Below are 12,210 nucleotides of genomic sequence, written 5' to 3'. Positions count from 1 at the left end.
ATAATCAATTAGTGGAGTAATGAGCACATAGCCTGCTGTTTACATATGAACATGAATGGAGGTAATCATGTTTTCATCTGCTTGTTGATCAAATCTGCAAACTAATCTTGACTTACCAACTCTAAGTCATCGTCGACGTCACCAAAGTTTGCTCTTCAAATTGGTCCCTTCGATTACGCTTCCATGGCAACAGGCATTTCATATCTCAGAGATTTGCTAATTGGCTTCCAAAATCAACAGGTCTAAAAAGACATGTGCTGTGAGCAGTGTGATGCGATGTGAAATGATGCCTCTCATTTACACCCATGCCACCAGCTGACTGCAGCAGAAATATGTTTCCGTACGTGAGAGATTTCAGCCGCGCGGTGTCAGACGCACTGCCATGAAAGATGGAATAATGTGAGTGTGGGAGGAGAAGAGGAGAAAAACAGAAGCACAAGGGCGATAAAAAAAAGAGCAGGGGTTCAAAGGACACGTTTCCTTTTGCAGTTGACAAATGTGCTTCATGTCATTATCTACGTTATGTTTGTTGGTGGAAAAACTGAGCCAATTAACAGGATGGCAACAACAGGCACTCTCCTGGCAGGGATCACTAACACAGTCTAGAACTATCCTGCCATTATTACTGCAAAGTGCTTCTTGTTTTGTAACAAGTATCATGTTGGTCATTTATTTCTCACCATGCTTTTTGTTTACTGTAAAAGGAGCTATGCGATTTCTTTGCACACTAGCAGCATAGAGACAGTCCGCATGTCTGGGAACGCCCATACAGGCTCTAGGAACGGCCACAATAGACGCTGGGTTAGCCTGGGCGCGGGGTCAGGGTGGGGTAAATTCCCCCGTTCTATCCATTCAGCAAAGTTAGAATTTAGCTGATAGCCCAGCCCAGGCAGACACGATCGGAGATTTAACCACCGCAGTAAATGCACATCTGAGCAGACGTCTTGTGTTCTGCTCTAGAACCCCCAAACATGTAGTTTAGAGCCGCAGCACCGTCTTTTGGTGAGTCAGCCCATGAGATATATCAGCGGTTTTACCCCACTCGCGTGCCAGCCATTCAATATTTTGTGGGCATTCCCAGACATGCGGACTGTCTCTATCAGACATAAACAAAAACAGTCTATGAAAGACATAGGCACATCCAACGTGACTGTATCGCTTCACATCACTCTGCCAGCTGTCTGATGTGTGTGCACTAGACAGGCTGTGCCAATACTGTCATGTGTGGAGTGGAGACACATGCAGAGCAAGCCTCAGCCGACCGACGGCATTGAAAGGAAAACCCGGAAATGCACAGTCCCACAGCTGTGATATAATCAGAAAATAACTTTGTTTCACAGCCACGGCCGCTTCCTTTTTCCAATCACATTCACAGCTCGCAAGCCTCGCCTGGTCGCTGTCTGTCTAATTTATATTAACGCACGGGGAGGGGGGGGGGGGCAACGCCACATGCCGGAAGGAGCGGACGGACTGGCGCTTGGACATTCTAGGCAAGCCTGGTTTTCACAACCCAGAGAGGGGGCGTGGCTTATAGGGGTTTTCTGGCATCTTTTGCTGAATATCACATTGAGTGCCTTTAACAAACCAAGTCACTCTTTTAGAAGAGTGAGATTTAATTCACATACCACACCACCAGCATTTCTTTCCTTTCATATTTTTGTAAATTCTGATGCAACCCATTATCAGGCAAATGGCTGCAAATGGCACCTGGCTATACTTTTCCAACACATTGTAAAACAAAGGTGATTTCTCTCTCGTGCTTTCTGCCAATACGTAACTCAATTTTTTCATTGTCTTTTTCTGGAAACAGGTGACCTAGTGCTATGACAGCATGTTGAGACATTTGGCACACCAAATCAAGACCTGCCATAGCCTGCAGAGTTCCTGGATAAGGCAGATTAACTATAACTGCCAAGTGACTCACCACCCCTGGCACTCAGGATGTCAGAGAAACCGGACTAATGATTCTCATCCACAGAAAGTGTGTGGAAGGGAGGATGCTATGTGGACATGTGTGTGTGACACTTTGTGGAATAAGAGAATTTCTTGTCTTTGCTCTTTTATCATTGTGATTTTTGGCATTCGAGAATGTGCTGTGAGCCCACCTGGAATGTGCTGTGAGCCCACCTGGCACTGAACTCAGAACGGGCAAGGTGAAAACAGACAAGTCATCATGTTGTCAAATTCAAAACATCTAACCATAATGCCCCCCCCCCTTTTTTTACTGCACACATCCATCCATCCATCCATATCTATCTATCTATCTATCTATCTATCTATCTATCTATCTATCTATCTATCTGTCTATCTGTCTATCTGTCTATCTGTCTATCTGTCTATCTATCTATCTATCTATCTATCTATCTATCTATCTATCTGTCTATCTATCTATCTATCTATCTATCTTCAGTTAATTTTCAGGTAGGGCTAGCTAGACAGGTTGCTATACTTGTTTTTTCTGCTATTTGATTTTATTTCAGTTTAAGTTTTAGTACATTTATGCAAATATATCTAAATGTCTGGGGACTTGTCAAAAATAATAATTAATACATGTGTGACATGTAACCTACAGGATATTGCTAATTTTGTAGCAACAGTGCCACAGCAGGAGCTCATGTTTACACCTGCAGAGAGAATTAGTGTGAGCAGGAAATCACACATAATGGTACATGGTAATGCAACATAAAGGATGCCAACTGCCATAAAACACCAGAGAAAAAGAGCACAGATATACAACTGTAGTGTTTACAGCTTTCTTGGTGGGATACTTACATTTCTTGGTGCAAAGACCCCAAATGTCAGGTGTGCTCATAAATTGGCGCTGTGAGCAACATATGGCACCAAAGTGGCCATTTGTAAGTTTAGGGAAAAAAATCATATTTCCTGTTAGTACATTCAGAGCAGCGTCCTAATTCTTTCATGTTAATTGCATGTCTGTCAAGCCTAGGAATCGAGCGCATATAGCCTGCTAGATGCCTAGTAGGGAGTACGTAAATCCTCTAATAGTGACCGGGGCCTTTATTTACTGAGCCGCAGAGAGCCCCCGGCCTTTGTTGGAGCGAGGCCTATATTAGAGTAGAGGCCTTTATTTCTTAATATTAAACTCTCATGGACATACTCCTTTATTTTCATGACTTTTATTGCAAAATATTGCATAAAACCAAACAACGCAAATAAATATTGGTGGTCACTCACTCACTCAGTATCCTCCTCCTCCTCATCTAGTATGTCGGTATCCTCAGCGTCCTCATCATCATCAACATCATCCAGAACAACAAGTTCATTGTTGACCAGTTCCTCTTCATCTTAATTCCTCATCCTTGGCTGCCTGTCTGTTCTCCTGGTCCCGCTGACGCAGCTGGGCGAGAGCCTCCCGTCCAGCGGCGCAGGGCTGTCCCTGCTTGAAGCAGTGGATGAGGTTGTTTTCACTCTCATCAGTTTTCACAGACTGTCCACAAACTTGGAAGGACTTTTTGATCAGATCCTTGTCCAGCTTGTCCCAGGCGGCGATCACCCAGTCCACAAGCAGGCGTCGGGCAGGCGCTTTTAGGTTTCCACCTCCAGCTGTGTACTGCTTATGCCCCAGCCATCCACTGGTCGTAGGCATCATGCAGGCTCTGCTTGAAGGGCTGATTCCACATCACACTGTCCCGAATTTTCCGCTGCATATTGCACAACGCTCTCTTTAAACTTAACGTCAAACTTTCGTCTGGTTCGTTTGGTCGGTGCCATGTTTGTTTTTATTTCTCTGGTTCGTCTGCGTTACGTCCGGTTACGTCACACGGTAGATGCGTTGTGTTATGGGAAATTTACAGTACCGTATTCACCGTAGTTTTTGCTCCTTCGTTTGTTTGTTTTTACCCGGCCTGTATTGAGGGAGAGGCCTTTATTTGTCCGTGCAGGCCGTGCCCCCGTCCTATATTAGAGTAGAGGCCTGTAATGGAATAGAGGCCACTATTAGAGGATTTACGGTAAGTGGGTTCTGCGATTTTGGTCACGTTTTTGGTTACACTTGGGCAATTGTGATGTCACTGATGATGTCATCAATCTATGACATCATCAGTGATATCACGCGAGCACTCAATGATGTCATCAGTGATGGTAAGTGGGCTCTATCTGAGATTTTGGTCCGCGATCTCGAGCAATTGTGATGTCATAAGTGAGTGAGCAGGGGAGGCCACGCGGCAGCCGAGCTGCCTGCGGGCAAGGCCGCGCAGCGGCCAAGCTGCGTATGCGAGCTGCAGATCAAAGAGCAGTGCCGAGGATTTCAAGACTCCATAATCTTTGGTCACTCAAAGTGCTGCAGGTAATAATAGTTTTAAGGCCCTTGGAGACCAAGGTAAATCAACCTTGTAATGTGAAAGGAAAGTCCAGAAGTCCAGAATAAAATCGATGCTGGAGTCATTTTGACCCTTAGTCTCCCAATATGCCAGCTCATGGTTATGCTCATACTGCTGCATGCCAACCTGCTGTAGGCCTATCTGGCTTCAGTGCATTACAGTCATGCAGAGGGTGTGTTCAGGCTCTCTGATGAATCATTGATGACAAGGCCAGGTAAGATTAATTCAAAGCTAAGATGAATTGTACATGAACTGGGCATATTCAATTTCATGACCATCTCACTCGGATGCATGAGAGACTTTGACAAGTGACACATGGGACTATTTTTACCCCCAGGAATATTACCGATAGGGTGTGACACAGTGTTGATGCAGACAGCACCGTGCTGGTTCTTCTTTTCTCTTCTTTCTCGTTTTCTTCTCTTTTTTCTTTCTTTCTTTTTGCTTGACAGAGATAGAACAAAATGCAAAGAGACTGCATCTGCCACGGATTGGTCTCACTGGACCAAAAACAAAACATGAGAGACCCATCAGACTCACCTCCCCGCAGGCTCATCTTGATCTTCCTTCTCAGTTTGTTAACCAGAAATGGTGGCAGAGGATTTGACGCCATCTTTACATTTTGACAATTGCACCATCTGAAGTGAAATGGAAAATTGAAAATGAACATTATGTTCTTCATACATCTGAGTTGGCTCGACATGCATCTCGTGATTAGTGGGGCGTTTGACTGTCACAGTCAAGCTGAGTAGAGGGGACAGAAAATCAATTTTTCATCCAATTGTACTATATAGGTGCACAGTATATTGTTGGCCCTCTCACTAAAAGACAGATATGGAAAAGGGGGGTGGTAGGAGGGGAGGGCTATTCTCTCATGCAGCATTTTTCTCCATTTCTTTCCATTTCCCTTCAGATCTAAACGGTCTATCAGAGGTTTTCAAAGTGGGAGGCGGGCCTCCCCAAGGGGGCTCCAAACAGTTTCAGGGGAGGCTCAGTGAATGGAAGTAAAAAAAATATTATGTTAGTTATTACAGTTAGTTATCAAAATGAGATCGCATAGAATAGCCTAAACATGTGTGATTTGGTTAAAGAGATAGTTCAGAGGCAGTTTGGGGGAATTTTACTGTTTTTCCCACTTAGAGTCATAAACAAGCCTTCGGACAGACCTTTGTTTTTATCTGCTTTAGTCTGAAGTATGTCAAACAGCATCTTGGCTCAGTTGTTGAGTGTCTGTCTATATGGGATCAAATAAGATAATCATGATCCCATATAGGCATCCAGGAATTGAGAGAATTCAGTGAGGGAGGGTGGTTGTGGTGCTTTTTTCCAAGTTTTGTCTGAGGGGATGTCCACATGTCGCAGACTTTGAAAACCCCTGGTCTATACAGAACCACATTAACACCAAACCTCTCTCACCTAATTCAGTGTTCATCAAGGTTTGACTGATCTATGTGGAAAATGATCATTTGTGAGCCGAATGATTTCTCTTTCTCATTGTGGAAAGGTTGTACCTTCATGGTGGCCTGGAGAGAATAATGGCTGAAAGAGTGGAACTGCGTTGAGAAAATGGAAAGGCACCCGAGAGGACATGGCAGCTCAGTTCAGCTGGAGGTTTGTGTATACCTATTACAAGCTCCACTATATCCCCACAGCAGGCGACATATACCTGCTATTTACCTGGAATACTGCAGGACAGAGAGTGTGCAAACTCTCTCTGCCCTCAATGCTTAACGGTTCTTCCAAAATAGGAACATGGCTTCCATTTCCAACCTTCATAAATGCCATTTTCACGTTCTCCCTCCTGGCTGCCCTGCCTGGATGACTCATCCCTGGCTAAAGACCCTTCTCATGTCATTAATCTTGGCTAATAGGCGATTACAAGGAGATACAGCAGCCCACACGATGATTGTGTTCCCCTGTTTTCAAAATGCCACAAAGTAATAAGGAGCGATGACATTCAATCATCTGATTCCTTATTGCAAAAAGCTGACAGCGAACACGTTCATAAAGGGCCGACAGTCAGACACTAACACATTTTGAGTTGCCCTTGAATTATCTACATGTATGTGAGATATCCTGATGGTCTGTGGGTGTTCCGCCTGCTGACGGGAGATCAGTCGCTGAACAGTTATTTTTAGATGACATTTTACACAAGTGAAACCACACTATTGTTCCTTTCTTCATGTATCATCCTAACAGCTGGTATACAAAAAAAGTCTGTTAGGAACAGTGGTATATTGTTTCCAAAATATGAGAGAATTTCATTGCAATCTATTAAAACCAATCCTTTGAAATCATATTAGGCGGTTCAATAGTAGTGTTTAAGACGTAAGATTTAGACAGAAGTCCTTTGGGGTTTTATACAATCAGCAAAGTGTAGTTAAACTCAATTATGCTACACATCAGAGACTCCAGCAGTCTAAGCTGGGTTGATGGCATGTGGGTCTAATAAAAAGATCACAGAATTGTTCAGCATGGTGATAAGGCAGTGGAGATCCGTGCATTCTGGACTGTGATTGAACATTTGTCTCGCCTTATAAATGTTCGATGGCGGCAGCTGATTGCAGAGGTGGCAATGAAAAAATGAGAAGCACTGATTATCACGTATACTTGCTGTAACTTATTGGGTTCGACAACATCTTATTGCGCATGTGTTTGGTAATATTTGTTATTCCTGTCGATCAGCGATTCCTGGAGGTACTGCAGGTGGGCCACGAGTGGTCTGCGAACACAATCAAATAGCTGTAGCAGGCTCATTTTTACAGCTAGGATACTGTACTGGAGATAAGATACTGTACTGGAGATAAGATACTGTACTGGAGATAAGATACTGTAGCCTACTGGAGATAAGATACTGTAGTGTTATCATATGAACCTAGAAGACCTAAGGAATCCATTGTGTCATACTAGCATGTCGGGAAGGGGGATAAATAACACTAAAAATTTTGGCAAAATTTTGCAGATGAAAAAACAATTTAAAATGGGTCCCTTGACCTCTCACAAAAATATATAGGGAAATACATCATCTTAGTCTGGTGTGTTAATCAGAGTTGTGATTAAAGGGTCGGGTCGGGTGGTCCCCGGAAGATTTTTAGATTTCAAAGTGGGCCGCAGCATTCTACAAGTTTGGGAACCCCTGCTGTAGATAACTGGCCACATTTAGACTTGACAGCATGCCAAGATATTTCCAGGGCAGGCTATCAGAATCAAAGAGTAAAGGTTTCTTTCTACACAATCAGGAGAAATTCATTGTAGAATAGGCAGGTATACCAACTTCTTCGCCAGCAGGAGCTGCAATCGTCCACAATGCAACAAAAATACATCACTTTTTCTATATTTTGAGTAAAAGGTAGAATAGGCAGGTAATGTATACCAACTTCTTCGCCAGCAGGAGCTGCAATCGTCCACAATGCAACAAAAATATATCAATTTTTCTATATTTTGAATAAAAGGTGTGACTCTATGTTTCAACATGAGGTGTGATTACACCTCTGTTCCCTGTAAAACACATCTTTATCTCACTGTTTCAAATGATCCGATGGCACTTGTGGCCAAGGTACTGGTAAACGAGTGGTTCTGCAAGTTTGGCGTGCCTAGCCGTATCCACTCCGACCAGGGCAGGAACTTTGAGAGCGCCCTGATCCAACAGTTATGCAGCTTGTACGGCATTGAGAAGTCCCGCACTACCCCTTACCATCCTGCTGGGAATGGCCAATGCGAAAGATTTAACCGCACCCTACACAACCTGCTGCGCACTTTACCCATAACCAAGAAAAGGGATTGGTCATCCTACCTGCCACAAGTTGTTTTTTTCATACAATACCACAGCCCATCAATCTACGGGTGAGTCTCCTTTCTTTCTGATGTTTGGTCAAGATCCTCTTTTACCTGTTGATTTCCTCCTAGGACGAATCCCGGCCCCCGGAGCAGGCAGTACGCATGACTGGATTGTGGAGCACCAGACCAGACTCAGGGTTGCATTTGAGGGAGCCACCAAGCATCTGCAAGCTGCAGCAAGCCGCCGTAAAGCAAATCATGACCAAAAGGTTAAGGATGTACGTTCAGCTGCATCTGGACCCTTCTTCCTGGTCCAGAACCCCAGGAACTCCTGAATGATTGAATCTGCTTTCTGTAAGACACAGAGATCAGGGGGAGTGTGCGAGGGGAAAACAGAGATGGCATCTTGAGTTACCTCGAATGCTGGCCTGATAATGACTTGCTGCATGGCTTCAGGAATTTGAGAGCCAGGAACCAGACCAGCTGCATCCAATCTGGGCAGGTACTGCCGAGAAAGGCCATCGGCATTGCCATTACTTTTGCCGGGCCGGTACTTGAGGACATAGTCAAAGTTGGCAAGTTCTGAAGCCCAGCGCTGTTCCACAGCGCCCAACTTTGCTGTCGAGAGATGGCTGAGGGGGTTATTGTCAGTGTATACTACACATTTCTGCCCCAACAGGTATTCTTTGAACTTTTCTGTCATGGCCCATTTAAGGGCCAAAAATTCCAATTTCATGGAACTGTAATTGTTCATATTACGTTCTGCTGGCTTAAGGCCCCGGCTGGCATAGGCTATTGGCCTGATCTTACCATCTTGCTCCTGGGAGAGGACAGCTCCCAATCCGCTGTGGCTGGCATCCACTTCGAGGATGAATGGCAAGGAGAAGTTGGCATAGGCTAGCACTGGTGCTTCCACAAGCTTGCTCTTCAGTCCTTCAAAACCCTGCTCGCACTCCTGGGTCCATGCTGCGGTCAAACTCCGCTCAGACTTCCTCCGGGTCTTGGTGCCACGCAGTTCAGCATCCAGCCGGTGCAGAGGGGCTGCCAGCTTCGCAAAACCATCTACGAAGCGCCGGTAGTAGCTGGCAAAGCCGAGGAATGAGCGTAACTCCGCCACATGGGTAGGGCGTTGCCACTTGGATACAGCCTCAATTTTTCTGGGGTCAGTAGCCACACCCTCTTGGGAGATGACATGGCCCAAATAGCCTACCTCCTCTTTGAAGAAGCAGCACTTCTCCAGCTTGGCCTTGAGGTTCTCCTGCTTCAGCCGCTCTAGCACAGCCTCCAGGCGCTCCATATGTTGGGCTACAGTGGAAGAAAAAACCACAATGTCATCCAGGTACAACAACAAAGACTGGCAATGTTGAGCCCCAAATATCCTCTCCATTAGTCTTTGGAAGGTACTGGGGGCATTGCAAAGCCCAAAAGGCATCCTGTTCCATTCAAACAGCCCAAAGGGTGTACAAAAAGCAGTCTTCATCTTATCCTTCTCAGTGACTGGGACTTGGTTGTACCCACTAGCGAGGTCCATAGTCGAGAACCAGCGGGCACCAGAGAGTGCATCGAGGGATTCTTCAATTCGCGGCAGGGGGAAGGCATCCTTCCGGGTCTTGCCATTTAGCAGCCTATAGTCGACACACAACCGAAGACTTCCATCCTTCTTGCGAACCAGGACGATTGGTGATGCAAAGGGGCTACTACTTTCCCTGATTACCTGCGCCTCAAGAAGCTGGTGGATGTGGGCTTTCACTGCATCATACTCTGAGGGAGGAATACGTCTATACCTTTGTCGTACCGGTGTCTCATCGAGCAGAGGTATATCATGAGAAATAAGCTTTGTACATCCCAAGTCTCCCTCATGAGCCGAGAACACATCACTGTGCCTCTGTAGCAAAGACCTGACACTGTACTGATCCTGCTCTGACAGGGAAGACAAATCAATTGCATTAACCCTCTCCTGCACCGAGCTAGTAACCGTTTGAGAAGACAGTGTGGCTGAGACCTGTTCCTCGACCTCTGTGACCCCTTTGGGTAGACTTACTACATGGGCCTGGCTCAAGGTACCTATGACTGTGCGCGGGTAGAGCACCACATCATTGACCCCAACATTGACTATAGGGATGTAAACTGTACCTTTTGTAAGTTGAACCAGGGCTGGGGAAGCCAGTAAACCAGCCGGTAATCCGATACCTGGAGGCTCAAAGAAAGCATCATTACCAGAGAGGTGCTGGGAGCAGGTCGCTGCCACAAGCTTCATGGTACCACCGGGAACTCTGAAAACCCTCTTTCCCTTGACCCGTACTCGGCCTGAACAGTCAGGGGGCACATTGACCTGGGACTGGTGACACCACTGTAGTGCTTCTTGGAACTGGCTGGGGGCCTGTGACACAGAAGGTACATCAAAAAGAGCAGAGCCATGGTGTACAAATAACTCCTTGTAACAGGTTTTGATAATGTTCATACCTAGAATACCTGGGGCGGAAGATGAGTAACCAGGGGGGTCTTTAACGACTAACACGCCACGTTTTGTAATTACCTTATCACAAAGCTCAACATCAAGCTCAAGGTAACCAACATAGGGTATGTCCAGCCCATTAGCGGCCTTAAGGCGTAGCCAATGACATGACCGAAGCTTCTCCACGCCCCAGGGTTCAAAATTCTGCACAAAGAAACTTTCTGTTATGGTGGACACCATTGACCCTGTGTCAATCAAACATGGAACTTCAATTCCTCCCATTAACAGAGTTATGTGTGGACAAGCTGACATCAAATCTGGTTCAGAGCCCATTATGCCCCCGCCTGAACTTTGGCTCAGTAGTTCAGGGGGTGAGAGTTTCCCGATTGCTGATGCTGGGAATATGATCTGTCACTAGGTGGATTGGGAGCAGCATGGGAAGTGGGCTGAGCTTGGGCATAGACTCTATCACCATTACACTCCCTCGCAAAGTGACCAGATTTCTGGCACCTTCTACAAATCACAGACTGCTTCCCGTTCCTGAAAGGGGGGCGGGGGGCATTTTGGAGGGCGATAAGGCTACTACTCAGTTGGTTTAGCTGTTCCTGTTGATGCTTAAGCATTTCCTTTAACTCTGCCAACTCAGACCTAGAGTTTAGGTTACCTGAACCGGAAGGAGGACCTCCGGCCATTGCAAACTGGAAGCCTGCAGCAGATGGGACAGAGTAGCTCCTACCCCTGCCACCCCCTGGCATGCCTTCCCGCTCCCACCTAATGGCTTCACTACGGGCCTCAAGCAAGGTGGCGGTGGGATGGCGTCGGGCAAACTGCTTCAATTCCCTGCGGAGAGCACAGTCAGATACATGTTCAACAAACTGGTCCCGCAGTACTACACTGGAGTTTGGCAGGCCATTAGGGGCATTCGTTACAACCCTGTCCATCAAATACATCAAAGCGTGGGAGAACTCTTGCAGGGTTTCACCCTCCTGTTGCTTTCTTGAAAAGAACTCTTCCTGCAACGAAACATAGGATTTCGAACATCCATAAAACTCCTGCAATATGGCAAGGATTTTATCTGGATCCTCCCTTTCCTCTTTAGGGCGATACTTAATCTCCTCTCTTGCCTCACCCTCCAAGTGATCATAAATGAACAGTGCTTGATCAGCCCCAGCCAAGTGGCGGGCACGCATACAAGATTGGACTTCCTCCACCCACTCTACAATGCTTAGCCCAGTCTTACCTCTAAACATGGGACATTTTCTGTCTCTTGGGACATGGACCAGTCGCTCGATTACTGGAGCGCTAGAGGGGAGGGGCTGGTGGGTAGAGTTACTTGATGCAGCACTAGTACCAGGTGCTGCATCCCGCAGCAGTCTGTTTTCAGCTTGCAGTTGAGTGACCAAGTCTTTTAGCTGTTCCAGCTCAGCCATGGTGAAGGGGAGGACAAGAGCAGGAGAGGTTAGAACAGGCCTGTTGCTTGGAGTTCCCGATGTGCAGGACCAGCTGCTGTTTTGCCTATACCATAAACATTCAAATATACAAACTGCTAAACATTCATTAATGAACCAACTGGTAGAGAAAAACAAAAAAAGAACACACGTCTCTGCTTTTACAGGGATCCTGCCGACAACGCCAGAT

Source organism: Poromitra crassiceps (genome assembly GCF_964638095.1).
Source record: "Poromitra crassiceps genome assembly, chromosome: 10".
Lineage (NCBI taxonomy): Eukaryota > Metazoa > Chordata > Actinopteri > Beryciformes > Melamphaidae > Poromitra > Poromitra crassiceps.
The sequence above is the reverse complement of the archived record's forward strand: the minus strand, read 5'-3'. Positions refer to the sequence as shown.